This window comes from Dendropsophus ebraccatus, chromosome 1 (assembly GCF_027789765.1).
Source record: "Dendropsophus ebraccatus isolate aDenEbr1 chromosome 1, aDenEbr1.pat, whole genome shotgun sequence".
NCBI classification, from domain to species: domain Eukaryota; kingdom Metazoa; phylum Chordata; class Amphibia; order Anura; family Hylidae; genus Dendropsophus; species Dendropsophus ebraccatus.
In genome coordinates, this window is record NC_091454.1 from 54871955 (window position 1) to 54899881 (window position 27927).

Genomic DNA, 27927 nt, shown 5'->3' on the forward strand with positions numbered 1-27927 from the left:
ATGAAGCCTATTTTCAATAGTCTAATAAATGATAATATATATAATATATAAATTTTTTTTATTAAAGTGTCACTGTCGCAAGGTTCCTGCATCGGGGGTGTGGCTAGCGGCATGACTGAGTAGCCGCACACATTGCTCTCTCTCCCTGCTCCATGAGGATCCTGAGCTGCTGATGAGAACCCTGAGCTGCCCATATGAGTGCTGGGATGCCGGGCTGCACCGTGTCGGCCTCTGATGAGAACTTGGAATGGAGAGAAGAGGAGGCATATGGTGGAGGAGGCAGCGGTGGGAGGCAGCCTTTCGGAGGTGCTGGCGGTTGTGGAAGATGCCGGGCCCAGGAGTTGGTGGATTCTTCAGGCGTGTCTGGGGCGCTGCATTCTCCCGGGAAGGACGCTGGGGGCTCTGCTTATGTGCACCCCCTCTCCTTGCTGAGAGGGACGAGGGGTGAGAGAACACTGGGCTATAAAAATCTGGCTGCTGGCAGTTAAGGCTGATGGCGGGGTCTGCAACGCCGGCGTCCGTGGCTACACAGCTAGCGCTGAGCTGTTTTAAGCCCTCTTCCACAGGGGTGGAAGGAGTTAATTGGGGCAGCTCAGAGCTTAATCAGCACACTCCTCCTCAGCTGATCAATCTCTGGACACTAGGACAGAACTGTTCTGAAACAAGGCTGCAGAAATGGGCTCCAGTGGTAGGGTGAGTCTGCTGGCTACCAGTTTATAATACCATCTCCTTGGGACGCCAATGTGATTTATGATACATGCAGCACCGCTGATAACTATAGGAATAGTGTTGAATTAGTCCTAAGTAACTGTTCAGACTAAGAAAATGGCTGAATCTGCGGACAGCATGTGTTTTTTTTTTTTTTGCAAGTTATAAACTAAAAAGGTGTGCTCTCAGCAACCACTCTGGCTGAACAGGAGTATGAAAAGAACTCCCTCTGCTAAACCCCTTATCTTTTGGGGGATGGAACTACTGTATGCAAGGTGCCCCGCTGCCCCCCTCCTGCCTCTAGTGGTGAACTATAATTACCTTTTTTCCTTTTCAGTTGCCTGGACACAGTATGTTACCTCTGTTTGGGATTTATGCCCCCAGGTGAACACTAAGCATGTGACCCATAAGAACTTCAACCCCCTCAACAGAAAACTCACACAGAAGAGAGGAAGCTGAGACGGCCAGTTGCTACTCTTATGAATTGAAATGTTTGATAAGACCAGGGCCATCTTAACAGCATTATGGGCCCCTGGGCAGAGGTGCGAATTGGGCCCCACCCCCCACGGCCGCCGCCATCAAAACCCCCCCATCTTTGCAACCCCGCCCCTAGCCAGTACAATTACGTACAATAAAAAATACAAATTATTGTTAACATAAACTTTAATTCACAACACAGACTTTCAGCAGCGCAAAAACAAAAAATAACCGTGCGTGCATGCCTCACCAAACCAGACCAGGTTGGCTTCAAAGTATCCAAAAAACGCAATGGAGACAGCACTTCCAACAGCAATCTGCAGGGCAACATATCTCATATATACAAAGGGGCAACAACATGACTATTATATATGAGAACCATGTTGTCTCCCTGTATGTATACTGTATAATACAATATACAGGGAAACAACATGGCTTATATATATATATATAAAGAAGGGCAAAACAACATGTCTCATATATACAGAGGGGCAACAACATGACTATTATATTATATATGAACCATGTTGTTTCCCTGTATACAGAATACAGGATAACAACATGGTTCATATATAATATAATAGTCATGTTGTTGCCCCTCTGTGTATATGAGACATGTTGTTTTGCCCTTCTCTATATATATATGCCAGATAACAAGCAACAAATATTACCACCTCATACTGACTAACACCACCGCTGCTACTGACTAATCCACTGTACACAGATCACTATCACCTCATCCAGTCATATAGAGGTACCCAGCTCTACACAGGCTCTATACACCATATACATTACAGTGCAGATACATCAAGTGACTCACATGGGACGTCTTCTCTGATCGGAATTCTTCCCTTTTCATCTTCTTTTCCATTTGCCCTGTGCCGTTATGAGAACTTCTCTGAGCCAGACAGACATATTAGGCTCCACACTCTGTCACCATCCTCATCTCTCTACACACTGCACATCTGTATTGGCCCCTTAAAGATAGCTCCCCCTGTATAACCCCCTTATAGATGGCTCCCCCCTGTATCCCCCCCCCTTATAGATGGCTCCCCCTGTATCCCCCCCGTATAGATGGCTCCCCCTGTATCCCCCCTATAGATGGCTCCCCCCTGTATCCCCCCTATAGATGGCTCCCCCTGTATCCCCCCTATAGATGGCTCCCCCCTGTATCCCCCCTATAGATGGCTCCCCCCTGTATCCCCCCCTATAGATGGCTCCCCCGTATTCCCCCCTATAGATGGCTTCCCCTGTATCCCACCCTATAGATGGCTCCCCCCTGTATCCCCCCTATAGATGGCTCCCCCCTGTATCCCCCCTATAGATGGCTCCCCCCTGTATCCCCCCTATAGATGGCTCCCCCTGTATCCCCCCTATAGATGACTCCCCCCTGTATCCCCCCTATAGATGTCTCCCCCTTGTATCCCCCCTATAGATGGCTCCCCCCTGTATCCCCCCTATAGATGGCTCCCCCTGTATCCCCCCTATAGATGGCTCCCCCTGTATCCCCCCTATAGATGGCTCCCCCTGTATCCCCCCTATAGATGGCTCCCCCCTGTATCCCCCCTATAGATGGCTCCCCCCTGTATCCCCCCCTATAGATGGCTCCCCCCTGTATCCCCCCTATAGATGTCTCCCCCTTGTATCCCCCCTATAGATGGCTCCCCCCTGTATCCCCCCTATAGATGGCTCCCCCTGTATCCCCCCTATAGATGGCTCCCCCTGTATCCCCCCTATAGATGGCTTCCCCCTGTATCCCCCCTATAGATGGCTCCCCCCTGTATCCCCCCTATAGATGGCTCCCCCCTGTATCCCCCCTTATAGATGGCTCCCCCCTGTATCCCCCCTATAGATTGCTCCCCCCGTACCCCCCCTATAGATGGCTCCCCCCGTACCCCCCCTATAGATGGCTCCCCCCTGTATCCCCCCTATAGATGGCTCCCCCCTGTATCCCCCCCTATAGATGGCTCCCCCCTGTATCCCCCCCTATAGATGGCTCCCCCCTGTATCCCCCCTATAGATGGCTCCCCCCCGTATCCCCCCTTATAGATGGCTCCCCCTGTATCCCCCTATAGATGGCTCCCCCCTGTAGATGGCTCCCCCCTGTATTCCCCCTATAGATGGCTCCCCCCTGTATCCCCCCTTATAGATGGCTCCCCCGTATTCCCCCCTTATAGATGGCTCCCCCCTGCACAGCAGATAAAAACAAACAAACACCCAACTCACCTACCAGCGCTCCCCCGTTGCTGCTTCCTCTTCTGCCGCCGGCTGATGCGTCGCTCCCTGGGGGATTCTCCGGGAGCGCACACATCCGGAAGCTCAGTGTGCGCCCAGGCCGGGACTTCCGGTACAGGAAGCCCCAGCGACGCGCACTGAGGTTCCTGATGCGTGCGCTCCCTGAGAATCCCCCAGGGAGCGACGCATCAGCCGGGGCCGGATTTCCTCTTGCGACTGCAAGCAAGAAAGTGCTTGCGGTTGCAAGAGAAGGGGAAGGGGAGGCGAGCAGGGCCGTCTTACCCATTGGGCATGGTAGGCGGCTGCCCGGGGACCCTTGCGTCCTAGGGGGCCCCTGCCTGCTGTCACAGCGGGCAGGGGCCCCCTAGGACGCAAGGGCCCCCGGGCAGCCGCCTACCATGCCCAATGGGTAAGACGGCCCTGGATAAGACTGTGTCTCGCCTTCATGTACTGTGTAATCAGCTCTCAGTATTAGAGGAGGGGTTGAATGATGTTATCAGAGGAACACATGGATGTACAAAATCACTATGGTCATCTAGATGCAATTGAAACCTAGATTTTTGTTTTCTATCTGTTGGGTAGTAACTAACTCCTATTGGGAGGCCTGAGGAGAGGCTACTTCATTTATGTTTAGATAATTTATTTTTGGTCCATTTATTTATAGTAATTCAGTTTTTTATTTTTATCTTTTTTATCTTTTTTTTTTCACAATGCTTCTGATTTGGCTGAGTGGTTGGATGCTGAGGGTGCTTAAAATTAATTGTTTATGATAACCTTAAGGGCAGCATAGTATGGTTTTGGTGTATGACATTTATGCTGTGGAGCAGGGAAGAGCAATGTGCAGCCTGGTAGAGGGTGGTGCATGGTATCATGCGCGACAGGTGGAGAGGGTTTGGGAAGGGTGGGGGTGGGAGGGTTCGGGAGCGACATATTTGTGGGAGGGGATTTTTTTTATTTTATTTTTTTATCTTCTATTTTTTGATCTATGTGCACTAGGATTGTGATCTGGAACACCCGGGGTATGGCCGACAGAGCTAAGAAGTGTGCGATAGCAGATAGGATTGGTAAATATCTCCCTGCCATAATTGTCCTTATAGAAACACATCTGGCCCCTGATAAGGTGGATAGCATGAAGAAGGAGTGGACTAAGTTTGAGTATCACTCGGCTCTGTCGTCATATTCTTCGGGCGTATCTGTTTACTTTCATAAAAAAATCAAATTTAAACCTTGGTGTGTTAAAGTTGATGATCGGGGGGTAGATTTGTGTTGCTCCATGGTTCTCTAGAAGGTGTAAACACAATATTGGCATTCCTGTATATAGCACCCCCTTTCCGGATGGATGTCCTATTCGCAGTCGCTGAATTTATTAAAGACAAATCCTTTACTCAGTTATATGTGGGTGGTGACTTCAACTGTATTATGGACCCCTTGTTGGACAGACACAGCTCAGGTAAACCTCGTGACTATGGTCAGTCCCCTTTACGGAACTTTTGTGAAGAAATGGGGTGGTGGGAGGTATGGCGTATCTTGAACCCAGATAAGCGGGAATATTCATTATTTAGCAGCTCGTATGATGCGGCTTCACGCATAGACTTGTTACTGTGTAATCTTCCAGCTTTGCGGCAGGTTAAAAGGATTTTTTATGCTCCTAGATCCATATCTGATCATACCCCTCTTGTTGTTGAGTTAGGGGAAGATCAGAGGTCAGGTGCTCATAATAGGATGAAAATGAATCCCCATTGGTTGTAGATTATCGACCAAGAACAACATATAGTTAAGGAAATTAATGGGGTTTGGTCTTCCAACAAGGGGTCTGCATCATTATTAGTTGTGTGGGATACTTTTAAGGCTTTTTTGAGGGGAATCCTAATCCAAAATATCAAGAGGTGTAAAAGGGGGTTTGTGTCTAGGGAATTGGAGTTGCAGGAGGCAGTACACCAGAGAACCATGGAGCATGCGGAAAGGGCTTCTGTGGAGAGCTGTAATAAAAATTTAAATTTAAAAAAAAAAAAAAAAAAAAAAGTCGCACAAGAGGACTTCGGGAAGTTTATAAAGGAGAAAGTGCAACACAGATTGTTTTTTTCTGGGCAAGATAAATTTGTACATGGGGGAAACCCAATAAACTGCTGGCCAGAATTTTGACAATAGGGCCGACAACCAGGAGATAGCATCAGTTGTTGGTAGAGATGGGAGTTTGGTGGTGGATGAGTCAGGTATTGCTGAAGAATTTAGAGTTTTTTTTCAGAATCTGTACTGTTCCGAGTCCTCAGGGTGGGATGAGCGGATTGCCAGCTGGCTTGCAGAGGTGGAGCTGCCCGTGGTGGCGGAGGAGGACAGGGATTGCTTGGAGGGGGAGATCACACTGTCAGATTTAGAGGAAGCTCTAGCATCTATATCAGGTAATACCTCACCTGGTCCAGATGGGTTACCTTTCCAGATATATAGGAAATATTCCGCCGTAATCCTGCCCACACTTGCCGAGGTATTAAATGAATCCTGTAAAGGGGGGATGTTATCTCAGTCTATGAGAGAAGCCCATATAATTTTGCTGGGGAAAAAGGGGAAGGATCTGAAATTGGTCGAATCATACCGCCCCATCTCGCTCCTTAACACTGACGTCAAGCTTTTTGCAAAAGTGCTGGCAAAGAAAATTAATATTCCCCAGCTGATAGGTGAGGAGCAGGGGGGTTTCATGCCCAATAAGACAGTGCAAGATAACATCATTAAGCTCCATTCGGCTATCTTGGAGCGTGGGGAGGGGTCCCACTCCATCCTGTCGTTGGACGCAGCTAAGGCCTTCGACAGGGTGGAGTGGGGGTACCTCTGGGAGGTCCTAGCTAAGTTTGGCTTTGGGCCGGTATTTCTGGGGCAGATTAAAACACTATATCATGATCCTATAGCCCGTTTATTAATTACTGGTAACCCTTCAGAACCCTTTGCGCTCGGCCGAGGAACTCGGCAAGGCTGTCCACTCTCCCCTTTTTTATTTTCACTGTATATAGAACCTTTGGCACAGTGGGTCAGGACACGGTTGGACTATGAGGGGTTCGGTATAGAAGGTAATAAGAACAAACTCCTGTTGTATGCTGATGACATTCTATTGTTGGTTAAGGACCCTGATAGTAAATTATCGCATATTGTAGATGAACTGAGTGAGTATATTATCCCGTGTGGGTTATCCATCAACTGGGATAAGTCTTCCTTACTAAATTTGGGATCCTCCTCCGCGGTCGCGGGTAAGTTAAGGGTTTTAGGGCCCATGGAGTCGCTGGAATATCTTGATATCAAGGTAGGGCCCAACGTTAGTGACTTTTGTGAGTTGAATATTAAGCCATTTGCTAAAAACCTGGAAAAGAGAATTAATGTGTGGAAAAGGCTACCAGTTTCGATGGCAGATAGACTTGCCATTGTAAAGATGGTCGTCCTTCCCCAGCTACTCTTCTTTTTTGGAGCTTCCCCTGTATGGGTGAGTGATAGGTGGATTAGGAAGATTGAGATCCTACTGGGGAACCTCATCTGGGGGAGGAAACGGGTGAGACTTAAATACAGAGCTTTCAGTGGCCCTAAAAGGGTAGGTGGCTTTTCCATGCCCGATCTTAGATTATATTTTATTTCTTCACATATAAGTAAGTTAGCAGGATGGAAACGTATTTCCCCTCCTCAGCACAAGGTTGGGATTAGTAATTATGACAATGTCTTTGAATTGCTTGAAGCTGGTTACTGGGGTGGTGGGGTAACTAACAATTCACTATGTAATCTATACGATAAAGTATGGTCCTACACTAAGCAAAGATGTGGTAGAGTGGGTAGTATGAGTTGTTCTCCATTATGGAACAATTTTCACTTGTTGGAATTTATGAAGATTCACAACTGGAAATTTTGTTTATTGACATATGTTGGCAGCACTTCCAAAAAGAAATAACTCGGCACTTAACCCCACAATCGCATACAGGCACTTTCTTAGTGTGTGAACACTCACTGTTCCCGGACTTGTACTACTGGTGGTGCTCAACTTGCATAGTCCCAATTGGAGAAGTTATATGTTGGCAGCAGCAGAGGAGGGATACTTCTTATGTGTTTATGTCTCGCACAATGAGATTCTTAGCGGTGTATCACTCTTTGATGTGATGCTCCGCTCTGCCGCTGGATGTTTAGTACCGTTTATTTGTGTGGAATGTACTGAATTGTTTGTCACACAGTTGTCCTTGTTGTTAAGGACCACTGCCTTTCCAACTTTTTTCTTTGTTGATGGAAAAACTAAAATAATAAAGAGTTTAAAAAAAAAAGTGTCACTGTCGATATAACTTTCGAAATCTAAACCAACAGTAGATGTGATATAAAGCAAGTTTGCAATTTACATTCATTATTTATTTTTTAACCCTTTAAGCTAAGGATATTTGTCATGTTCTAACTAAAACAGCTAAAAAAAATTCCGTAAAAAATAAAATGATGCAGCACTCATGATGACTTCAAAGCATGGTGTTATACCTGCTATTATGTTATGGCTGGCTGTACTATTCCAAAATGGCTGGTGACTTGCCGGGCTGTGATGGGTCCTTTGGGCTCTTGTCACGGTAATCCTGAGTGGAAATTGACCAACCCAGAAATTGACCAACCCATCGGTACCGCCACCCACAGAAAGGGGAAAAATTACCCAAGGTGTGTAGTGGTGTGTAGGTGCTGGTGCTGATGAAAAGATGACCGAGTCCCAGAAGAATAAATAAAACAGTTTTACAATACAGTCTCTTGGAAATACAGTTTATCTTGATACAAATTTTAGTGTTTCACTGGATCTGTGCTGAGAGGTACTTGTAAGTGCTGAATATAAGAGAGGTAGTTGCAGAGTTAAGCAGTGTAGAGGAGAGGAGTTTGTTAAGGGAGTCCCAACCCAGTGTAGTACTGTGCCCGAACTTTAGAGAAGAATACTTAAGACTTGAGAGAGATACTTGTGCCTGTGTTTAGACTGTGTTGCCTGACCACCTTCTGCCCTATAGTTTCGAGTTACACGTCTTAATAGGGTGACACAAGCCCCAGTCGTGGTTACCTGGGTGAAGCTAAGTCTCCGAAGCTTCCTGGTTCTACCTATACTGCGAGATAGAATACGTAGACCTTCTTTATGGTAACTTTTTTCTATCCAGGCTAGTTCCTCTGTAGCTTAGGATACTGTCCTGCACTTTGTAGAGATGTTCTCAGCGTGGGCTGGGTTAAACTTGTCTTCCTTGTAGTGTCTAGTGCATATATATATATATATATATATATATATATATATATACTCGGTGATGTGGCCAAAAAAAAATTCACTGCACTGATAACCCCTGACCTCTGCAGGAATTCAGAGAACAGAGGTCAGAGTAGTCATGCAGAGAGCTAATTGTCTTCTGTATTAACCCTTTTTTGTTTTGCAGCATGTTAGAGAACACTGGGTCACTTACACACTGTAGTAAATAAGGGGTTAAGCAAAAGGACACAGGAGGCTCTTATCTTCCATGGGCCCCATAGCATAGCATAGCATAGAGTGTATGATGGCGTCCTGACCATGAAAACATCCAGTTGTACTTTTGAATGAAAATGTTTAAAGTGTATCTGTCATTATAAGATTTAAAATCTTTATTAACAGTAGATGTGATATAAAGCAAGTTTACAATTTATATTCATTGTTTTTTTTATATAAATTGTAAACTTGCTTTATATCACATCTACTGTTAATTAAGATTTTGAATCTTATAATGACAGAGACACTTTAAACATTTTTATTCAAAAGTACAACTGGATGTTTTCATGGTCAGGACGCCATCATACACTCTAAACAGTCAGCCAAACCTCCCAAAGTCATCAGGTTCAGCCGACTTTTGTCTAAGGTGTATGGGTGTAACAAATCTAAACTTTATGGAAGTTCACAAAAAAAGACCTGTAACTGTTCTAACAGCTCTCAGTTATAACTTTTACACCAGTAAGGTACCTTTGACAGTGGTAAATCTTTGTTTTTGGACATATAGCGGGTGATTTATCAAAGGGTGTAAAATTTAAACAACCAATTACAGCTCCCCTTTCATGTTACCAGAGCTGAAAGCTGAGCTGTGATTTGTTGCTGTAGGTATGGTGTCCCACAGTTAAAGGTCTGTGTGAGTTAGGACACTTCCTGGTGGGGGGTGGAGGGGGGAAAAGGCAGGGAAGGGAGGCAGATAGGTGATTGAAGCACATTACAGAGTTATATAACTTTGTAATGTGCTTCAATTACTGGGAAAAAGTTTTTCATGGCACTTGTCCTTTAAGTGCCCTAGGCACCTGTCGCAAAGTTATCTCTCCAGTTCAGTGGTGATGCAGGTAGTATTCCATAATTTCAGTTTTACTTTTAAGTAGGGATGGTCCTAACCTGGTTCGGACGGGGTTCGTACGAACCCGAACCCTCCGCAATGATTACCGCTGTCTGCCCGCTCTGTGCAGCGGGCGGATCCAGCGGGAGGAACGCATGGAAAACTGGGATACAGCCATAGCCATAGGCTGTATCCCAGTTTTCCAGGCGGTCCTCCCGCTGTATCCGCCCGCTGCACAGAGCGGGCAGACAGCGGGAATCCAATGCCGAGCGTTTGGGTTCAGCCGAACCCGAACCTCTGCGGGTTTGGACCATCCCTACTTTTAAACCTTGTTATATGTTGCACAGCTGAAGTAAGTAAAGGGTAACTGTTGTTACTGTACCACATGGTCTGTGCTGTCCTATAGGAGATACTCTCTCTTCCTCTACCTATCCCTGCTCTCCACACACACACACACACACACACACACACACACACACACACACACACACACAGCCCCTGAGGAAGTAGTTAGCCCTGTGTGGACAGGGAGTCAGTTCAGTGTAGAGTGTTAGTGACGTAGAGGCACACGTGTATGGAAAACACAATACTTTTTTTTGGTTAAAGAGTCTAAACACAGGAAGTCCAGTGTTTCCCAGGTCATCTCACTCACAGAGAAGGCAGTCATGTGATTGAGGGACACATTAAGCTGTGACTCTCTGTTCTGGCTGGGACTTTGGTCATTTGTTTGGTCTCTTTTTTTTCAACCAGCACAAGACAAAATCTGCCTTCAGGAGACTGGACCTGGATTTCTGGTAAGTATAACTGGTATATATCTGGTTTGTTTTATAGCATGATAATAATAATAATAATAATAATAAAAAATGTAAATTGCAAACTTGCTTTATATCACATCTACTCTTGAATTAGATTTTAAAAGTTATAACGACAGGTACACTTTAAGATTTACTTGCTTTATCTATGATGCTGTTTTTACTTTTATCCTCTTTACAATGATAAAGTGTACTGTGACCTTCTGTCAAATCAGATTCTTCTTACATCTGCAGTTACCACATCCTTGAAGAGCTTTCAGGCATTGTGTCCGGTGACGTACAGTTTATAGATCAGAGGTCACATCTCGGTAACAGACCTTCTAACTAGACCTTTATGTCTTTTCACAATCATATTTGCTTAAAAAAATTTTTTAATTAACGTCTGGTGAATATGCTCATAATGATAAAGATGGTGAGCTCTAATGTCACATCAGACTTAGAATTTCAAGGCTAGTTGATGCATACTCACCAAATGCATACTGCTCCATCCATATTCGTAAGCATTCTTTACTGCAATAGAAGACTGTTGCAACAAAGCTTTATTGCCAGGAGCTACGTGACGGTCTGTTTTCTCTTAGTGTGTATGATACACTACTGATGGGCCTAAGAATGTTCAAGCACTGAGTCACAAGTAATTTGCAATTGCATTTGGGGAATGTATGAATGGCAGGCTAGATGCTTGATTTTGTGGATACTGGCGCAGTGACCTAATAGGATGGCACCAATGTTATTGTTGTGCTCTTACATTGCATTTTTCCATGTAAGCACATGCTGGGGGATCAATAGATAGGCTTTCATTGCTTGTGGGGCTATATATGTTCATACATACATAAAGTGAACCAATACAGCTGGCAAACACTACTGGCTGCTCATTAAAAGCAATACCTTGGAGTTTTCTGTACCAGTCTTCTTGGGAGTCACCCTGGCCTTCTCTCCTCCCTTATACCAACCTATTCCACTCCAACTGCTTCCATCCATGCCCTGTCTGCTGGTAGGTTATATATAAATGTGTATGTATTTTTTTTTTTGGGGGGGGAGCTATTGCCTTCTCTGGCTAGGGTACCAAAACGCTTTGTTCCGGCCCTGGCTGGAGGGCTGGAAAAAAATTAATGTTTTAAGATTTTTATTTGTGGAATATAACCTATGAGAATTTTAAAGATTTAGGAAGACGTTTGATCCATATAGTTTTTTGTTTTTTTTACATTTAGGATCATCAAGTATAGGAGGCTTCCAGGGGACAACTGAACAAAGAGGTATTTAAAGTGGACAGCTCGAATTGTTAGATTTAATAAAAAGAACGAAAACATTTCTTCAAAATGTTTTGTAAAAAAAAAAAAAAATGTGGTCAAATTTAGATTTAAAAGTTCACAACAATGCATCAGAGGTATTGGCGATACTATCTATGACACAGTCAGATATCTCGATGACCCCTCAAAATTCAATAGGAGTAAGTGATATGAATATCATATGATATACATTGCAGACTGTACACCTTATCAGATGTTCTGTACATTTTTATTCAAGCAAACAAATTTTTTTATTTATTTATTTATTTATTTAACATTTCTTTCATAAAGTATCCCTAAAAATCTGCAGTAAAATGTCATTGTAATTTTTGCTGGATATTTACTTCGGATAGCTGTTTTTAATCCAAGATCTGTCCTGGGGCTCGTTCGGCAGGCCTAAAAACAACTTTTAAACTTGCAGCCCCGTGCCCAACGGCCGGGGCTTAGAGTATCTGTGCCCTAACTTTGCACCAACCCTCTGTCCCTCCTCCCCACCCTCTTCATCAATAGGAATGCCCCTGGAACATTTTCTCCTGTCTGAACATTGCACAGGTGCCTTTACGATCCAGCCCATGTTCAGTATTTACACAGCTGAATAGGAGACAATCTGCCTGGATCATTCCTAATGATGATGAGGAGGGACAGAGAGGTTGTGCCAGCCTAATGCATACACAATCTAAGCCCAATCTGCGCATTGCATATAACTTTTCCAAGTAATTACCTTAATCCTTATTATTAGGGATGAACTGCAATGTTTTTAAAATTCGTAAAAAAAATAAAATAAAAATTATATGCTTACATCTTCATGCTCCCCCGGTGTCCTCTTCTTTTTTTTTATAATTCAGTTTTTATTTGATTTTCCAATACATACAACCATGAACAATATATCATATATTAAACATTAGTATAGGTAAGCCTATAAAACCCATTGTGTTACCACATATTACCTCTTCCTCTTATCTATGGTCTAGCTTACCCCCCGTATATTCATGGTAGCATACCACATCAATACCATACCCAAAACGAACATACATATATGTTTAGCCCTTTCCAGGGCTGCAGTGGGTGGGTTCAAAGATAATTGCCTATCTCAAACTAAAATAGTGTTCTTTTCCATTAGTCTCTACTTCCTCGTTTCCTCCTTATCTTCTTATTCTGTAGTGTGATCCTTACTCTCCACTCCCCAACTTTGCCATTTTGTTATTAAATTTACCTAGTTGGTCTCTCTCTGTTGCTATGATTTTTTCACAATTATATTATTTGTTATTGTTATTCTAAAGCCCACACTTCTTCCACCCCAGCAATTACAGTACTTCTCCAATTTTTTGCCAGCAAATTTTTAGCTATAGTCAATACTGTGCCAAATAGCCCACAGTGTTTTGGGGGTATCTCATTAATCCCTTTTAGCAGTAGCCCTAATTGGGGTGACTTGACTGGCTTCACCCCCGACATAAATTTCTCCATTCTCGCCCAGATTTCATTCCAATATGCTTTAATACAGGGGCAGCTCCAAAATAGGTATAATACTGTCCCCTCTTGCCCACATCCCCTCCAACACCGATCTGAATTGCTTACTGAAATTTTGTGTAACCCAGTTGATGTGTAATACCACCTATAAATTATTTTGATTGCTGTTTCCTGATGTGATACACAAGGTAGTGAGTTATGCACATAGTTTAGCGCTGGTATCCATTCCTCCTCTGATATGCTCCTATTAAAATCTTTTTCCCATATATTGAAAGGGCTCGTTTTATCAAAAGTTGTGCACTTATCCATTTAGTTAAATAAATATTTTAACCCTTTCTTATTTGTTCGAAAATAATAAAACGCTGATTTCCTACAGGGTCTCATCAGCTTCATTTGTTCTTTTATATAATGGCTGATTCGGAGGGATCGAAACATCCCTCTACTACTGAGATTATATGCAAGCTGTAATTCCGAAAAGTGGATAGGTTTATTCTCGGTATACAGCTGTTGAATTAAATGAATACCTTATTGTTTCCATTCTCTCATATTTATGTCCTCCAACACCAACATTTAACAGCTCAATCGGTGCCCTCATTGCTTGATGTATCAGTTTTTCTGTGCCTTCTTTTATAAATGTGTACCATATTGTAAGAACTGCCCTTGATATTGGGGACATATAAGTTGGAATTGGCACCCATTGGGCCATACATTATTGCCTGTAAATTTTTCTTCCCCACTAAATTGTATTCTATAGATACCCATGGAATTTCTGTCTTATTTTCCCACCAAGCTGATAAAGAAGCTACTAGTGTTGCCTTGTAGTATCTATATAAATTCTGCACTCTAAGACCTCCCACAGATTTATCTTTAGTTATCAATTTATACGAAACTATAGGTTTAGCTTCCTGCCATATGTACCTAGACAAATTTCTTTTTTTTTGCATAGAAAAAAGACCTAGGAACAAAAAATTGGTAATACTCTGTATAGGTGTCCTCTTCTGTGTCCCCATGCCTCCAGCCCGCTCAGCCAATTATTGACTGAGACAGGATAGCTAGACAGCCACTGATTGGCTGAGTTGGCTGTTAATCTCATCTCTGCAGTGACAGCCCGCTCAGCCAATCAGTGACTGATTGAGATGAGACAGCTCCGTGGCCAGTGACTGGCTGAGCAGGTTGTCACTCTTGTCTGAAGAGAGACAGCCGCTCATCCAATCACTGGCCATGGAGCTGTCCCATTCCAGTCAGTAATTAGCTGAGCAGGCTGGAGGCACAACGACTGCACCAAAACAGCTAAACAATTGTTTAGCTGTTTTAGTGTGGTTCAATAAGGTTCGACTCTAAAATCCACAAATTTTACACTAATAATTTGCGAACCTTCCCGCCTTCTCTGTGGCATCATCAAAATGGGCTGCTCCTACTGCAGTGGAGGCCAGACTCATCTTCTGTGGCTAAGGCAAAGTGGGGCAGTGACGTATCCTTATCTGCTCTTACCGTGCCTGTGCCACAGAAGATGAATCCCAGCCTCAACTGTAGTAGGAGCAGCCCATTTTGATGACATCATGTAGGGGGCAGGGACTATGGCACAATGGCTGTGAAGCCCCACCCACATTACAATGTCCACCAATGATAAAAAGCATTTGTGGCCAAAAAGACAACAAAGACATGTTTTATACAGGTAAATATAAACTGTGCAGCGTGTAAACTTTTAAATGGTGCTGAGAACTACACATATCTATATTTGTACTCTGTGATTTTCACCATTTTTTACAGGAAAGTGGCACAACAGATAAATAATTGTTTGTGAAGTAATGAGTCTATAAGTATATAATGTCGTCAATAAGAAGTTTAAAGGGAACCAATCAGCATGATTGTGCTGATATGGTTCTGAGCTGCACAGTATAGAGCTTCTGTGCAGCTTGGGGAACATAGCAGCCACTTCTGTAGTGGTAGATTTACATGGGAGGAAAAGGAGTTTTATTCTGGTGTGCAAGGCCGGGAGAGGGGCAGCAACTAGTCATCTGGACGAGGAACCGCCAGTGACTAGTCACCGTGCTCTGCAGGGATGATTGACAGACAAACCACTAACGGGTCTCTCTGCCTGTCAATCATCCCCGCACTGTGCGCTGACAAGAAGAGAGCCGTGACTAGTCATGGGCAGCTCCCCGTTCACATGACTAGTTGCCCCTCTCCCGACCTTGTGCATTGGAATAAAACTCTGAGTAAGATTACCGCTGCAGTTGTTATGCTCAGGGAACTGCACAGTAGATCTTTACTTTGCAGCTGGGAATCATATCAGCACAGTGCTGATTGGTACCCTTTAAGATTGCCCTACCCTTAATTGTGAAGAAGAATTTTTTTGTAATTTTTTTCTTGTCCAAGTCATAAAAAATTGTTTCTGCTGAGGTTACTGATCTTAACAGTATGGTTCTTAAATTATACTAATATAAAAGAATGTAGTGCAGTTTAAAAATATGTACTCAGAACATTCCCTGAAAGAATGTCCATCCTTTGCCCAGTATTATTGATCATATATGACCAATTTACACAGTAATGGCCAATATGAACTAGATTGCATCTGCAAAACGATTTTACTTTTGAAGTCTCTTTACTTTTGAGGACCCTCGCTAACACAAATATCATATTCTCCACATAAAAACAATGAAACATATTACAATCAGGTTTTGAAATGTATTTACTTTGTAATTGAATGTGCTTAAAACAATAAAAAGAACAATCATATTAAAATGTTTGAAACTCTGTTTAAATCACCAAATGGATAAATGTACACTTGGAGGAATTGTCACAGTATTCAAGTAACAGAGACAAAGATTATTCATACATTCACAGTCAGTAAAGGAACACAGCTCAGAGATGGAAAAATCAGCTATTGTATGGTATTTAGATGTATTTCCTGCTTATACATTGTGAAAATACTTCCTGTTATATGCTGCAACTACAAACTTTGCAAACTGTAACATTAAGTGGTTGCTATCTCCATGATTAGTAATTGAGTCAAACATACTACCTCTCCCTACATAGATGTCAGTGGGGTGGTGCCTATAGCTAAGCCCCTCCCACAATAGTAAATATCTAAAAGCGACTGAAACAATGCCTCATTTACTGTTCAGATGCATAGCATGTGCTGTATTTGCTGACTCAATTAGTTTTTTATTCTAAGAGCAGCTGAAAGTACCACTGTATTTAAAGCATACCCTAGAGCTCGCTGCAGATACACAGCAAATTTTGATTTTAAGACCCTGCATTTTTATTTCAGTGTCATTTACATAATCTGAATGAAAACCATGAGAAAGAGAACATTTTCTGCTGTGTATTTCAGAGCTGCAACTGCGGAAAATCTGCAGCTTTTACACTGCATATGGCTGTAGGCTATGTTCCCACAAGACCCGTTTTGTGGCCGCCTTTTTGGTGCCAAAATACGAGTATATTATGCAAATTACTATCGTGATATGCATTATATGCCGGTATTTTGGAGCCTTAGGCCACGTTCACACTTAGTATAACACCAGATGTTATAGATGTTATACTGCAATTTGCAACAATGGCCATGGTTAATACAAAAAATGTGTTGTGTGAACGTGGCCTTTAAGTGTACCTGTTAGCATGACTGCTGCTGGATGAGCGGTGAATTCCTCTCTTCATCTGGAAGTTCGGGTCTCACATTTCCATCACGGCATGGTTCATAGCCATGGACCCCTGAACATCTGGATGAAGAGAGGAATTCATTGCTGATCCTGCGGCAGCCATGCTAGCAGGTACACTCTAAGTATTTCTCAGGTTTCATAGTACTTTAGTTAGTATGTTATAAAATGTCAATTTAAGGGTGTGTTCATACTGTGCAAATTCGGCGGAATTCAGTGGTGGAGCTCTGTGCTGTGGATTTCCACCAAATTTGCTCAGTGTTAACATACCCTTAGGCTATGTTCACACAGCGTTTTTGAGGTAAATCTTTTTTTTTTTTTTTTTTAAGAATTACTGTTGTAAATAAAGAGCATTACTATTAAAATAGATCCATATTTTTGCCTTAAAAACTTGTATGAACATAGCCTAAGAATAATTTATAAGTCCAAAGGTTCAAGCAGAAGCAACTTGGCCAATAATAACTATTAGGGAATTGCTTGTAATTGCTTTGTAATATTTTAGCAAAGATGACTAAATATGACAATATAATTTAACACGGAAACATATGATGACATTTTAAAATAAATAATTGTAATAATAAATAATATTATTAATAAATAATAATAAAATATTTGACCTTTTATACAAGAAACATAAATATATTAAGAAATAAATAACATAAATTTTCAGTGTAGCTGGACCTTGTTATGTCAGTGTTTTGACTTTCTTACTGTTCTCAAATTCCAGGACATTTTATGTTGTTGAGTGCTATTGTTAGTGTCTATAGGCAGTGTTTGCTATATCATATGGACTAGCCGTAATACCAGTCACACCCCATAGACAAGAGTAGCGCTATTTCTGGAAAAGAAAACAAACCCCTTTTTACTCATTTCAGACAGCCCCTTTAAAAGCGGTTGTCCAGCAAAAATCTTTTTCTTTCAAATCAACTGGTTTCAAAAAGTTATATAGATTTGTAATTTACTTCTATTAAAAAATATCAAGTCTTCCCATACTTATCGGCTGCTGTATGTCCTACAGGAAATGGTGTCTTTTCAGTCTGACGCAGTGCTCTCTGCTGCCACCTCTGTCCAAGATAGGAATTGTTCAAAGCAGGAGAGGTTTTCTATAGGGATTTGCTACTGCTCTGGACAGTTCCTGTCTCGGCCAGAGATGTCAGCAGAGAGCACTGTGTCAGAATGAAAAGAAAACAACACTTCCTGCAGGACATACGCCAGCTAATAAATATGGGAAGACATGAGATTTTAAAATAGAAGTAAATTACAAATCTATATAACTTTCTGACACCAGTCGATTTGAAAGAAAAAGATTTTCACTGGATAACCCCTTTACTTCTAGAATATTTCAAACTATACGCTTAAAGGGGTAGTGTGACGTTTAACTTTTATTCACTAAATAACACACATTCCAAAGTTATACAACTTTGTAATGTGTGTTATTTAAGTGAATGGCACCCTTCCCTGTGTTCCCCCCCCCCCCCACTCCGGAAGTGTGGTGCATTATACTTACGTGTTCTGTCGACCCCGGCCACCATCTTGTGTCGACGACATCATCTTCGGGAGGCTGACCGAACCGCTCCAGCCGTCCCTCATGCCGCCCCCCCTCCGCCGCATCATCAGCTGCTCAGCCGCGATTGGCTCAGCACAGCTTTGCTCAGCCAATCGCGGCTGAGCAGCTGATGATGCAGCAGAGGGGGGCCGGCATGAGGGACAGCTGGAGCGGTTCAGCCGGCCTCCTAAAGATGACGTCGTCGACACAAGATGGCAACCGGGGTTGACAGCGAACACATAAGTATAATGCACCAAACTTCCGGGGTGGGGGGAACACGGGGAAGGGGGTATAACTTTGTAATGTGTGTTATTTAGTGAATAAAAGTTAAACGCCGCACTACCCCTTTAAATAAATGATCTGTAAGCTGTAGTTTTGATTGCCTGTAAAATGTCTGGATGGGGCTGAGATCCTATTTTTGATTTCTTTGTATTGTCATAACCAAATTCTTTAATGCATTAGCAAAGTTTCTGTTTCTTGTATTGGGAGGAGCAGAGCAGACTGTGTCTGGAACCTGTGAAACAAACAAAAAGCCATTTCTGTTAAATGCTGAGTGTGTTATAGGGATGAGATTTTATCTAGTCACTATATATACATGTATTAATCCTATTAAAGTGTATTTCATGAAAGTCTTTCTACATTTACAGTCCTGCAGTGTAGTCCATTTACAATGTTGACAAAAAGCTGTCTAAAAGGGGGGGAGGTCACTGATCGAAGGCCAAAGTTCTTTTAAAAAATCTAAAAGTTCATTTTACTTTCAAAGAATGACAGACGCATATATATCCTGTATAATATAATTCAATTTTCATAAGTCAGAAATTGTCCCAATTCTCTTTTTTAAGATCTAGCTGGTAGGTAGACTTTTTGAGGAGCCACTCCTGCTGTTTGGTTTTTGACCATATAATTCAGTCACCACCACTATTCCTGCTGTGTCATTTGTTTCATCCCAGCTCTGCTGTGACCGCTGATCTGCCTCTGACCTCCATCTTGACTTTCAGATTGCAAACTGTATCATCTCCCTTTCAAATCTGTTATTAATCCTATGGTGCAGCAGAGTATCACGTGGGCAACTACAGGATCACATAGGCAGCCCTTCCCTCATAAAGGACACTAGAATAAACCTTATCTTTAGAAACTCTAAATAAGCTGAGAGACTTAAGGCCCTATTAAATGGAACGATTATTGGTTGAATACGGGCCGGTCCTGTGTAATAGAAGGAAACGATCAGCCGTCATTAACGATGTTGGCTGATCGCTGCTTCGTTTGTCTTTCAACATGTTGAAAGACAAACGACAATGATAGCAGCAACTGCTGCCGTCGATCTGTGGAACAGCAGACCGCTGCTATCCTCTACGAGCTGCCCGGATGAAGTAGTGATCAACAGGGCAGCGCCCCCGCAGATCCCCGTGGCCTCCCCTGCACTTACCTACTCGCTGCTGACGCGAGTAATAGGGTCGGCAGTGAGTGGGGAACAAGGAGAAAACGAGCGCTGATTTGCTCCTCACAGTCGCCCCGTGTCATGGAAACTATCAGTAGGTTAGACTAATCTAACCCGCTAATAGCCCCCTATAGCATCGGGGATGCTGAAGAGGAAGGTATGTGTCTTACTTTCCCCTCAGCGCTGCTCCCGCGTGGTTAGTTGGGGTAAACTCCTCTCCGGAGCACTGCCGCATCATCTGGCCCACCCCCTCCATTGATAGCGGGCTGGGTGATGCGGCAGTGCTCCAGAGTAAAGTTTACCCCGACTATACGTGTGTGATCGGCGCTGAGGGGTAAAGTAAGACACATACCTTCTTCTCATTGTCCCCGGAACTATGGGGGCTATCAGCAGGTTAAATTCATGTAACTTGCTGATAGTTCACCTTTAACATATACAGTCAGGGAGACTAAATTGTCGTCAAACCCATTGTAACTGTGTGACAGGAGCTATATATTCATCACCAGTAACTCTAATAAGAGTTTGTCTCTCCACTCTTGACAGCTTGTAAGAAGCAGTCCTTGCAGTTTGATCATATAGGAAGTTCTGACAGAGATGGTGACTCCATTGAGTGTACAGAAAAACATGTATTTTCAACGGGGTCACCATGGGATCACCTGACCCAACTAGCGGAAAGTATTCCAGGAATTTTAAGATAGAAAGGAATAATTATACAAGAGTATATATACTGTATATATATATATATATATATATATATATATATATATATATATTGGCTGACTAGCTGTAGGATTGCTTATTTAAGACTGCCTGGAACAAAAAACTTTCAGAAGCAAACAATGGTATAGTAAAGTTATCAGTCAAACCCAAGTTAGTACTTGATGACAATTATTAGTGACCTGGAGATTGTAGGTGGCAGGAAAAACAGAGTTATTTTATTCATCTCTCATCAGCCTCCAGATAGGAAATACAAATGTCATCAGTATGATGTAGCCAACCATTCATGGCTAACCACATTGCTGGAACGTGCCTTCCTATATAAGGGAACCGACACACAGAGTATGTTTCTAGTGCCATATATGAAGTTATTACAACAGAATAACGTGCAGTTTCCAGGCTATGCAACCCACGTCCCTCTTTTTATACAAAACAAGTAGCTACAATATATGGAAAGAAAGAATACAGCAATTTATATTCTCTTATATCTGACTGAACATTATCACAAAAGAATTTGCTTTGATATTAACATAACATAATGAGGGACATGGGTATCATAAAGAACAATTTAGATTGATTTTAGGGTTCTGATTAAAAAAAAAATCTGATTCTGTAAGTAAAACATGGCCCACCTCCATAGGGTACTATGTATAGTAAAAAGTAAGTTGCTCTACTTGCTAACTGGGTCTGTGAGGGACATGTCTGCAGTGAAAGGATGCACAAACATAAAATAGCAGGTACTTTGGGTGTAGCACTGTGCAATACAGTGCTGAACCATCACCTTAATGGGGTATCCCCAGCTCAACTTATCTATAGAATATGCTCTGCCAGCTCTCTATCCTATGGAGCTCTATGGGGCTGCCTAAGGCTACATTCACACAATGTAAAATTTCTATTAATCACAGCCGTTGTAACAATGGCCGTGATTAATAAAAATTTCACGTTGCACTGTAGTTAAAGGGGAAGTCAAAGAATGATGATCTTTACTAACACCGGCCGTTCTGTGACATGGCTGGGTCACAGAACGGCTGGTGTCTAACATAGTGTGAACCCGGCCTGAAACTGCATTGAGCAGTGAACTCCAAGTGCACCATTGAGGGACCATTTTGTCCCTGTTTTTAGGATTAGTGAAGCCCCAGCAGTTGAACCCCACCCAATAAGCTTTGTAGCCCCTATCCTGTGGATGGGGAATAACATATTGTGTTGGGAAAACCCCTAAATTATGTATTGACAATACAAAGTATTAAAATGGTGCTGCTTTTCTGTACATTCTACAACAATTAATGTCTTCATCACCATGTTATATTTACTTTCATGAACCTTGTGCAACATCTTTGCTATCGGTTAAAATATAGACCTGACTAGTGCATTAAAGGAGTACAGTATGTAGACGTGTGAAGAATGAAGTAACATGACTACAATAAGTGTATCTTTAGCCAAAATAACTATCATTAATGTATTATAGAAAAAAAACTTACCTTGCAGTTATGGGGTATACATTCTAGTCCTTTGTAAAGAAGAGCTCTATGGACCTTTAGATTTTTAAGTAAAAAGAGGAAATAGTGAATTAGTTATTGGCAGCACTTACACTATACAATCACTATTATTTCTTCCTACAGTGTTTCCATAATAATTGAATTGTCATCAGACTTGTGAAAAGCTATTGATCACACCGGGTCTCACTGCTGAGGAGATATAAATAGAGCCAGGGAGAGGACATGGCGGAAGCGCAATCCACTCCCCGGCTGCCTGCTCTGTCCATCATAGACTTCCATTGATGTACCCAGCCATAATGGAGTTATAGCCGAGGAGTAAATGGCACGGCTTCTGGAGTCTCTTTCCATCCGTATCTCCTGATGGTAGTAACAAGTACTGTAATTAACAACTGTTGACCTCTCACCAGACAAGTCAAAAGTTATTTTGCTGGACAGGTACAGTGCACTTTAAATTTAAAGAAGGGCGATTAGGGAATGTGGTAAGAGTTCCTATAAGGATGTGTTTTTAGGGCACACTTAAAACTATGGAAGTTGGAAATTAATAGGATTGTGCTGCAGCATTACAGATGTCTTGGGAAATTCAGATTATGGAGGATATTAACCTTAAAAGGACTCTGTCACTTCCAACCCACCCACCTCAAAACCCTAAACTAAAGTCATCTGTATGTAGGATAAAGGATTCTGATTCCAAATCTGTAATTTGTAGCTTTCTACTCCTTTGTATGTCACAGCTGTAAGCCTACAACCTGGGCATGCTGATGCATAGAAAGGACTACTTAGCTCAAGAATATAATGGAGAGGTCTACTTAGACTCCTTTATTTGTGGCTTATAACAAAGGAACACAAGAACATAGAAAGATAAAAATTGCAGATATAGAATTAGTGTTGTATACTCTATGATGTATAATCTACTGATCTCTTAGCAAGTTATAGCAGGTGTTTTGGAGGTGACAGAGTCCCTTTAAGTCACTAGCAGAATACGTAGCCCAGGAAGGTTGGTAGAACGAGGAGGAGACATAGGGCACTGTAGAGCTTTGTGGCTGAGAGTCATGAGTTAAAATTGTATTTCATGGTAAACAGGCAAGCAGTGTAATGCACAGACTGGAGGCGTCTATGTAGTGACTGGACAGAAGGATGAGCCTGGCTGATGCATTCAGAATAGAATTAGTATTGAGTGACAGTAATCAGGAGGAGAATGACTCACAGCAACAATAAGAGTTTAGTATACTTTGTGGTGCAGGGGACATGAGTTTGGATAGGAAGTGATGGGCAGCTCTGAGTATGACATGGCCCCATGACAGTGGGCTTGCTGCCAAGGAGTAATGCTATTACCAAACACTGAAATTAACATATCAAGTTTGAGTAGATTATTATCTGGTGGAAACATAAGTTTTAAGAAAGATTTAGTTTCAGATATGGGAGGTCATGTTTGAGACAATGGATAGACAATCACTATTGTTTTGTGTACTAGTAGTGCAGGGATGATGTCATGGGAAAGAGCAGATATTAAAATGTCATCTGTGTAAAGCACTGAAAGTCAGATCTGCAGATTGTTTGTCCAATAGGGGACGTGAAAAGAGAAGATCAAGAGGTAGAAAGAAAAGCAAGAAAGATCAAAAGAGTGAGACATACTCATACAGAATGAGACTTAGGTGCCTAGGACAAGAATTATTGATTCTGTGGGACCAATCCTAAAGCTACCTGGAAGTATTATCTGTTTAAAAAAAGAAAACACCAGTCATTTGTGCTAAAAGTTTTGCCTCTTTTTCTCCACAATTTTATCCATTTTACAGCAAGAATGCAGATATGTCTCAGCAGTATTCACCTGTTCCCCTGTGGTCTAGCCTGGACATATCAGGGAGAAGTTGGCGATTTAGCGCTTACAGATTACCACATAGTAGATCAGAAAAATATGCTTGATTTTATGTAACTATGTGCATTGTGTGGCTGAACGCCAGAGCTTAGTAACAGGATATTAACAGAGGGAAGTTCACATATTGTGACCACATGGGTATGTCAAAGGTCTCACTACTTTCCTGTGAAATACAGTATGCTAAATGACCATCTCAATTTCAAGGTGTCATTTCCTTTTAGGTTATTAATGAAACTTTTTCCTTTCTGTTTATCAGTGTATATTTTTATGTTTATTTTCCATTTACTTATTATTACAGTATGCTATAACACAGTTTACACTGTATAAAGTACTTACATCTGTTTTACAGGTCTCATTACATCGACTGTTAAAATCTTCTTTGATGATTTCCAAATTGCAGTTAACCTTGGAAAATGAAATACATGTCAATTAGATTAATTCTCTAAAGAACTTTTAAAAGGTACTGATTGACCTTATTGGACCGAGTGTAGTCCATTAAAGCCAATGGACGTGTCATGGACAAGTCACTGTAGATATATAGTCGTGCCTTGCTTGTAAGAGATGTGAATGGTCAATAATTATTATATACACATTTATAACAAATATTTATTTTTGCAGTGACTGCAGCACTTTGATAAACTAATCTCTTATAAAACACTTTATAAAGTCATTATGGGAAGAAATATGTCACCAAGTTGTCAAGCTTAGGATTTGTACTTTGCTTACTTTACTCCATATAACTTGATCCTACTGTGTATAAAAGACTCTAAAATACTATAAATCGTTAAATCGTGAAGTTGTTCTCTAGTGATAACACTTGTAAGTGTTCAGTAATATATTTCACATACTTCTTGTTTATCTTAAAAATTGACATTGTAGAGGAATGTGCTGTTCTGAAGAGCCATAAAGACCCCTATTTACAGAAGTTAATATTTTTGCTATGCATTTTTCATGAATATTCCAACAAGTATTGTGCTTCAGAACATACATGAAAAATGTCACAGTGGATAATCCACATCCAAATCAAAATATGGAGAAAAATCACTGTATGCTTAAAGTGTGCTTATCCTTTAAAAAAAAAAAAAAAGTTTCTGGACACACTAAAAGTTTTGATGGGTGGGGGTCTAGGTGTTTAGACCCCACCGATCCTAAGATACAGGAAGGCACACATGGCTGAGCACTTCACTCTCTAACTTGCTGCAGTCTCTGCTTTGCTGCAAGAGATGGGCTTTATAGACTTTATTACACGGCCCAATTTTCTGAATAGGCAAGCATCGACATGCTAGATAGGTACTTGCTTCCAGAGCCCACTGCATCACTCGACTATTGTCCAGCAAGGGCTGCACAGACATCATTAACAATGTCCAATGTTCAAGTTTATGAACGATAATCGTTCCATGGAATAGGGCCTTAACACTTAGACCCTAATTGAACAAAACCTTTGACATGTCTCTAGGACAATGCCCATTTAAGAGCCCTATAGCCCCATACACATCAGACCATGTTTCTTCAATGTATTTGGGAATATTGATTTTGTCCGAAGCTGCCAACTATTTTATGTCTCTGATTGGTCCTCTGGGCTTTCCATTCACAGCCCAGAAAGGAAGGATTAGGCATGGAGAATTTAAACCCCCGATCCTTTTGTACTCCTTGGATATAAGCCTCTACCAAAGGTGTCTGGTAGCAGTTTACTCCTCTCTACCTAATAAAACACATGCATATGCATGGGGGAATCAGAAGGAATAGCTGTCAGCTCAATGAATTTGGACAAAAGCTATCGAATGTATATGAGCTCATTAGTTGCTGACCTTTATTTGTAGATAACTGACCCCCTAATAGTTGTATCTGTGATATATGTCAAATAACAATCCCCAATTCTAATAGTAGCAACCCATCTCTTGTTATATGCATTACATGCCCCCATCATCAAAAATTTCATCAGTGCTTTGTTATGGCTTTTTTCCAAACCTTTTGCCTTTTTCATATAAACGAAGGCCAGATGTACAGTATATGGTACCAAATATATAGTCAGCTTGAGAAGGGGCATTCTGAAAAGAATTATCCAAACCAGGTTATATCCCCAGTGATAAAATTCTTGCATATCTGGATTAAATATGTGCTTGGTTAACCTTATCAATAAAATATGTTTGGATAAGAAAATCAGAAAGATGATACACCTGAATCACCAATTACGGGTTTTTAGTAGGCAAATCCCTACTAAAATAGTTTCTTCTATTACAACAATGTCTTAATGATTCCTTTGTCTTGCAATGACTGTTCAATAATTGCAATATAGTAGAGAAATTGGTTCATCAATAAAGGATCTGTAATGAAAAAAGAGCTCCATAATGATCTCTAAGCTCTTGAAAAGGGGCAATAAATCTACATATTATTGTTCCTAAACATCAGCCTTTCTTTTGCCTGGTTCTGACACCATCAAAATTGTTTGACACTCTGGAGAGTCGAAGAAAAAAAAGTTTATTGTTTAAAGAGTGCCCATTTTCTACTCCAAAGCTCCAATAATATTAAGGGATTTAAAAGGGATTTAAAAGGAGAAGACGAAGCAATCTTTTTCACAGTAGCCCATAACTAAGAATTCAAACCAAAGGACCACAAAGAAACTATTTGTGTAGAGCAAATATAGAGTAAAAACTTACCAAATTGGCCTCGGTCACATTCATTGCACGAGTTCTCCAACGGGTAAGCTAAAAAGCAGATAGAATTTTATATTACACCATATAAATGTTACAGTGTATGTGAGTGTACATGTGAAACTATAGATCTAAAGATTTAGTATAAAATACAGGTGTAATGTGGGTCTTCCTTGTATAATGGTGAAATGTGCCAGCTCGACCATGGATCTAATGGTCTGAACTTAAAGCAACATAGTTTACTATGATACTCTGAGGTTAGGTTATTATAGCCTTGGACCAAGACCTCAACATAGACACAGAAATGTTTCTGTTATGTCTATTATGTATCTATTATGTTTGTGTGAAAATAGTAATAAACCACATAAAGACCATTAAAGTTAACACATAAAGGAGCATAAAATAATATCCATTACTATATCTGCTTAAATGACCTTTAAGACTATAACAAACATTCAAAGGATAATGAATAATAGTATAACACCATCAGTAAATACTTACATTGCTTCCGTGTAGATGATCAATGACTGCACTAATTGCCTGTTTACATGGTGTAGTAGGACATGATGGAAGAGGTGCCGAACTTGCTCCCATGCAATAGAGACAAAGAGCTAGGATCACAGATAACAGCATGATTGATTGATGTGTCTTCTCTTTCTGACCCAGGCTCAGCTGTCAGCTTTTTATACTTGGTAGGTTACCTTGAGAGGTTTGGAAAATTTGAGTGTAATCTGATGGGATTGCTCTCCATGCTGGATGCGCAACAGCTACAGCAAAAGGGACTTTCTAGAGCTTCAGCATTCGATGGTGGAAATTTCAGGAGTTAGTCATTTGGTTAATGTATAATAAACTTTAAGATGCTATTTTCACACTCACTGACCACATTCTTAGTTGAGACAAATCTGATAAAGAAAAAGAAGTTGGCGAGGTGTGATTTCAGAGGAAGTTATCTGCGACCTGACTTGAGCTGAAAGACATTTGTTGTTTGAAACATTTAAACGAGGATGTTAAAATTAAAAGCCAGTTATGGATATGGTTCTTGTTATCTAGAAATGGATATTTTAATTTACTAGTAGTAACCATTAGATAACACAGTATATAAATCACTACGGAACTGGCATTGTCCCACCAGCCTTCAGCTCAGCACCACTGCACCTTGCTTGCAAAGGCTTACAATCTATGAGAAATAAGGTTGAGACAATAGGCAGAAAGTGATTTGTTTTGTATAATGGTACAATCACAGTGTAT

General features: G+C 41.4%; 1 long non-coding RNA gene across 1 annotated transcript; it reads right to left on the reverse strand.

Moving 5' to 3' along the window:
• Positions 1-18787: 18787 nt before the first annotated feature.
• Positions 18788-24434, reverse strand: LOC138773935 (uncharacterized). Its single transcript, XR_011360234.1, has 3 exons — positions 24365-24434; positions 22138-22191; positions 18788-19018 (listed from the first exon to the last, which is right to left on the reverse strand). It is a non-coding gene; the product is annotated as an uncharacterized lncRNA (long non-coding RNA).
• Between the last annotated feature and the right edge of the window lie 3493 nt (positions 24435-27927).